The 6,695-nt window shown below is 34.8% G+C and overlaps 1 non-coding gene across 1 annotated transcript; it reads left to right on the top strand.

Moving 5' to 3' along the window:
- Window positions 1-2,089: 2,089 nt before the first annotated feature.
- On the top strand, window positions 2,090-2,196 carry LOC141640567 (small nucleolar RNA R71). The gene has a single exon (XR_012543062.1). It is a non-coding gene; the product is annotated as a small nucleolar RNA R71 (small nucleolar RNA).
- Window positions 2,197-6,695: the final 4,499 nt, after the last annotated feature.

Genomic DNA, 6,695 nt, shown 5'->3' with positions numbered 1-6,695 from the left:
ACAAGTCCTTCAAACTCGTCATCCCATAGACCATATAATTCCCTTGCTTCTTTCCCCATGTTGGGAGGATCATGAGTTGGCAAGAGCAACTCTTCTTCTTTGTTGTCAGGGCCAAAGAGGCCTTCATCAATTCTTGTCATGAGGGGTGAGCTTTGCAAGCTCTCATTCTTGTTGTGAAAAATTCCATGTTCTCCAAATAGAGCTACTTCAACATCATCAAATCTTTCTTCCAATTGGGCGGTGTGTCTTTGCCCTTCTCTTTGATATTTCCATCTTTCCCTTGTTTTTTGAAAGGAGATTCCATCTTCTTCTTGTCACCTTCCCGAGTATAGTGATCAACCATAAAGCATGGCTCAAACAAGTTGGGAGCTCTCATAGTCTTATCAAGATTGAAGGTGATTGTTTCATCACCCACCTCAAGTGTGAGCATCCCGTGCTTTACATCAATCACCGCTCCGGTGGTATGTAGGAATGATTTTCCTAGAATGATTGGAATATTGGAATATTGGAATATTGGAATCTTACTCCATATCAACAATGACAAAGTCCACCGGTATGAAAAACTTTCCAAGTCTTACGGGTACATCTTCCCATAGCCCTAGTGGTTTCTTTGTTATCTGGTCCGCCATTTGTAAGGCCATGTTAGTGCACTTGAGCTCTCCCACCCTAGCCTTTCACATACCAAATATGGCATGACACTCACACTTGCACCTAGATTACATATTGCTTTGTTGATTGTGGTATCACCAATGGTACATGGAATGGAGAAGTTTCCCGGATATTTGAGCTTGGGTGGAGAATTCCCTTGAATAATTACACTACTAATCTTTGTGAAGTTAATGGTTTCCAACTTCCTTATGGACTTCTTCTTGGTTAGGATATCTTTCATGTTTTTCGAATAAGGCGGAACATGGTCTATTAGCTCCGTGAATGGTATAGAAACCTCTAAGTTCTTCACAATCTCCATGAACTTTCCAAGTTTCTCATCAAGCTTGGGCTTGGCTTGGCGACTTGGGAACGGAAGTCTAATCACAATAGGCTCTTTCTCAAATTCTTTGGCCTTCTCTTCATTTTTCTTCTTTGATGAGTCATTGGAAGTTGGCTCTACCACCTTAGGTTTCCTTTTCAATGGTTCAATAACATCACTTTGCTTGACAACATCCTCTTCAATGATATTCTCTTCAATTGGCATCTTGGGTCCTTCATATCTTGAACCACTCCTCAAGTGGATGGCATTGATAGTCTCATTTCTTGTAGGAGGATTAACTTGAGGAGGTAATTGTCCTTTTTGTCTTTGGGAACTTGAAGAGGACAATTGAGACAACTGAGTCTCTAACATCTTCGTGTGAGCAAGGATATTGTAGATGGTAGTGTCTTTGGCTTGGCTATCTCTTTGCATTTGAGCAAAGAAATCTTATTGGCTCTTTTGCATTTGGAGGACCGCTTTTTAAACATCAAAAGCTTGGTCATTGGATTGATTGTAAGAGGGTTGGTTTTTGGTTGAAGTATGGTCTTTGAGTAGGGTTTCTCATTGGAGGTGGGGTGTATGTGGGTTGAGGGTTTTGGACATTTTGGCTTTTGTATGAGGTTTGGGTGGAATTTTGTATTTTCATTTTAATAGTTGGAGTAAGGGGTTCCATTCTTGTATGCTTGGAAAGCATTCACTTGCTCACTTGTGCCCTTACACTCTAGTTGATCATGTCCCAAAGTTCCACAATTCTCACACACTCCATTTCGGATTGAGGATGTTGCCACCATGGCATTGACATGTTGTATGGGTGCTAGAGAAGCTTCATTGAGCTTGGCCATGGCTTTCTCAAATTTCAAGTTTATTGTGTCCATATGAACACTTAGTTGGGCACCCAAATCGGCACTCAATTGTGTGACGGAGTCAACTTCATGTCTCCCTCCCATAGTAGCTTTTCTTGGCCTACTATATTGAGAGTTATGAACCGCCATCTCTTCTATTTTAGCCCAAGTTTGTTTGTCATAAACCTAGGTGAATATTCCATTAGAACCCATGTTGAGCACATTCCTAGAATCTTCATACAACCCATTCCAAAATGGTTGAACAAGAAACCATTCACTTAGTCCACGATGAGGACAAGAGCGACATGTATCTTTAAATCTTTCCCATGCCTCATATAAGGACTCTTCATCTCTTTGCTTGAACCCGGTGATTTGGGCTCTCAACATGTTAGTCTTCTCCGGAGGATAGAACTTCTTGTAGAAGGCAAATGCTAACTTCTTCCATGAATCAATACCAAGAGTAGCCTTGTCTATGCTTTTTAACCATTGTTTTGCGGTTCCGATCAAGGAAAAAGGAAACAATACCCATCGAATTTGGTTTTGAGTCACCCCCATTTGAGAGATTGCATCACAATAGTCACAAAAAGTCTCCATATATAAATGAGGATCCTCACTAGGCATCCCTCCAAATTGACTTCTCTCAACTAATTGTATGAATGCGGATTTGGCAATGAAATTACTGGTTAAGTGAGGTGGTGTTGGAGTACCATTTGGTAGGTTCTCCTTGGTTGGTACGGAATGAGATGAAAACTTAGGCATTGTAGGTTAATTTTATGGTTGGTTTGGGATTGGGTTTTCCTCTCCTTGTCTTGCAAAAGGGTTGGTAAACTCAACACTATCCGATTGGACAATACCAATGTCCACAAGTTCTCCAATACCCACAATTGTCGAAGTTCCTCTAACAACTCTTCTAATATTGGTCCAGGTTCTTTCAATCTCGGGATCAATAGGCAAAAGTCTACCTAGTCATCTCCTAGACATGCAAAAAATCAAACAACTAGAAAACAATTAAAACTACCTTGAGCAATTTGACTTTCCTAAGGTTAAGAAAGACACAACTAAAAACAACAAATAACAATTCAATTGAACACCGTCCCCGGCAACGGCGCCATTTTTGATTCGGTCTAAACTTTGTCGTCTAAGCTAACCAATCAAAACAATATTTATAATCTAAACTAACTACTTTTAGTAGAGTGGTGAGTAAAGATCGGATCCCAAGGGACATGTATTGGATCAACTTAACGGTTGTAAAGCTATGTGTTAGGGTGTCACAATTTTGGGTTGAGTTTGAGGTTTGCAATCTAAACTACTTAATAATAAAATGTAAAGAAATGAAAGCAAACCAAAGCAAGTAAAACGAGTTTGTAAACAATTGATTAAGGCACTAGGGTATCATGGGTATAGGGGAATCGTGGTGAAGATCATACAAACATGTTTACATAGATGCAAGCAAATTATTGTTGTAGTGGAATCGAGTTAGTTTATGTCTTACAATTCCTAGGAAGATTTGGGTCCCGGAGCCGAGTCGGTCAAGACTGTACAACACCTAAAAGTCGGCTTAGTTTCTTCCTATTCAACTATATGCATGGTCTAACAAGGCTCGAGTTAGTTTATATCTTACGAGTCTTGTTGAATGGGTAGGAGATTCATGCTAGGTTGTCAATCAGCATTTCATCAAGCATAATATGTATATAAGTTGAAACTACAACAAGCAAGCAATCATATGGAAAACACATTAAATTAAGTATGGATATACCCCATGTTTAATTCCTCTAATCCCCCATTAACCCTAGCTAGGAGACTACTCATTCATGATCATGGTAAACATGCTAATAAAGGTGTCAATCATACTAACAAGGTTAAACATGGTGAATGAGTAAAGTAAAGAACAATAATAAAGCAAAGGGTAAAAGGGATTATACCAACTTAAGGATGATCCAAATAATAAGCAAAGAATAATAGAATAACACTTGATGAATGATGAAGAGTTGTCAATTCTTCAATAAACCCAAATAGTCTTCAAATTACCCAACTAAATCTAAGAACACTTGAATGACTAATGAAAGATTAAGATTTGATTAAGATTGAATTAAGGATTACAATGTAATTAACCTACTAAAACATAATTAGGAAAATGTTAAATTAACTTGATTCTTAATCCCATAAAACAATGGGGTTTTTATACTGAGTACAAGTATTAGGGTAACTAAGGACTTAAATGACGATTAAGTCCCTAAGAAGAGGATTAACGCCTTGCAAGTCCTTAAGGAGCCCCGCGACGTCACTATGTTGGACGTTGATACTGGATAGCGAACCGCCCGGCTTGAGTGTGAGATGCTCGGTCTGAGCTTCGAGACGCCCGGGTTGTTCTTGGGACGCCCGGTCTGAGCCTCGGGCTGCTCCTGGGACGCCCGTGTTGGAGTATGTGTCCTCAACAATAGTGCGATCACATGTTTAAATCTCAAATTAAGAATACGAAAGGGGTGATTAATTAAATAGTCAACTTATCAACATTAATCGGTAACGATTGGCTTGCTAGAGTTTGACGTTACTGTCGTAGGACGGTGGTGGTCAGTTGATCCCTTAAGGTCACACCTATAGGATGATGCCCTAATCAGTAAAGTTAATTAGTTGTATATTGATACAAGTTAATTAATTCCTTAAATAAGAACAATTTATATTTATGAGAGGAAATATGTATCTTATTGTAATGTGATTAAATAAGATTCGATTTAGTAGATTAATATATTAATTTACTAAATAATGTTCAGGTTTTATAAATATTTTGAGGTAGAGATAATTAATTATTTACATTTACAAGAGATTGTAAATTTAACTAACTAGCTATTATGGGACCCATTATATGTTGATATAATGATAAAATATTACTCAATAAGTGGAGTGAATGTATGTTTATTAATTTGTCACATAATTGTTGTATGATCAAATTAATATTTAATTATGTAAGATAATTAAACATAAGACTTATAAGCATTTGTGGGACAAATATTATAAGACAAAAATGGACCTATATATACTCAAGTGCACCGTCCAAAATGGTGTGCATGCTTGAGTTTTTGGTTTTGTCATTTTGTTGTTGGAAATATGCTCCAACATCTTATGACATGCTTAATTCCTAGCCTACTACCTACACATAAAGAGTATTGCATAAGACAAAATGAGGAAACCAAAATGCTCTACAAAAGAGCATTTGGACGGTACATGGAGAGTGTGATGAGGATAATTGTTCTTCTCATTTTTTACTCTACCATCTCTCAAAATATCATACATGCAATATCCCTCTCTCATACTTATTTTTCTTTCGCTAAAACTTGAGGAGTTTTAATCTAAATTGTTCAAAAATAGTACTAATATTATTGATGTAATATATGAGTATTAGTAGTCATTTTTAAGGTAGACTACTAAATAAATATCTAACAAATATTATTTAGTAGTGATAAGGGCTAATCTTAGGTGCATCTCTTAAGAAGGGTTTCTACATTTGAGACCAAGGTTGGAGGGTCTTCCATTGACATTTAAGCTCAAGAACAAGTAAAGGTAGGAGACCTTCCTTGTGCCCAAAAATCCGAAAACAACAATGTAAGAACCATTGTTTTCTTATTTTATCTCTTATTTAGTTATGCATGCACTAGATCCTTAGAACACATATTAATATGTTAATTAGTTCACTATTAGAAAGGTCTAATAATAGGTATATGAACCAAACAATTGGTATCAGAGCATAGGTTGTTGCATGCATAATCGATTTATAGTTTTTTCGAGTTATTAGTAACTTAATTAAAACTAAAAATTTGTGATTTATTAGATAAAGCCACGAAATCTTAATGCATGTTATATATTCTGGTCCTAAAATGTATTTAGGTCATTTTTAAGATTTATGGTATTTTATTGCTCATTTTAATGATTTTTATTAATTTTATTACATTTTTATGATTAAAATGGTATTTAAAATGCTAAAAATAGTTAAACATAGTCTCTGACCTTGAAATTTTTATATGACCTCAAATTCATATTGTACTAATTGTATGTAAAATTTCGTATAAATTTGATTTATTTTGCATGATTTACGATTTTTATGAGATAAAAATGAATTAAATGGAGGTAAAATGGTTAAATATAGTTAAACTTCGAAATAGGCCATAACATTTTAATATGTTGTCACATGCACATTTTAATCAATGTGTGTAAAATTTAAGATGAACTTGATTCATTTTGCATGATTTATGAATTTTTAGAATGAAAATAACATAAATAGTGACTATTTTTGGCATAAATGGCTAAAATAAATTATAGGGCATGAGAAAATTAGTTTAGGTTGCATTTATATCCTAATTATCATATCTAAAGTTGTAATATTGATTAGATTAGTTTTTGTATACTTTAGATGTTTTATTTGATAAAACCGATAAAACGCAACTACATTTTTCTCGAAATAAATTCGAAAATTTTAACCATGATTTTTGACATTATGAGTGTCATGTATATATTCCAGAATGTTCAAAAATTTAAAATTCAAAATTTTAAATTATTATAATTTAATTTGGATTTGTTTCATAAATGTTATGATTTTAGGGTCAAAATGAGCATAAAATTATATCAAGTTGAATTATCGTCAAAAATTGAGTAATGACTAATTTTTGAGACCTAATAGTGTTAGGATAATTAACTTGAACTAAAATTAGATTTTAGTATTATTTAACGATTTTAATAAGTTAAAATCGTGTATTTCCATAAAACCGGGTTATATGATCGATATAAGTTAAATAGGGCGATTTGGCACATAATTTGGCATGATAGACACATATTATAATGCTGTATATTTCATTGTTGAATGTCATATGTTTTATTTATGTAATTTTGAATTA

The sequence above is a fragment of the Silene latifolia genome, unplaced genomic scaffold (assembly GCF_048544455.1).
Source record: "Silene latifolia isolate original U9 population unplaced genomic scaffold, ASM4854445v1 scaffold_88, whole genome shotgun sequence".
NCBI lineage: Eukaryota > Viridiplantae > Streptophyta > Magnoliopsida > Caryophyllales > Caryophyllaceae > Silene > Silene latifolia.
The sequence above is the reverse complement of the archived record's forward strand: the minus strand, read 5'-3'. Positions and strand labels throughout refer to the sequence as shown.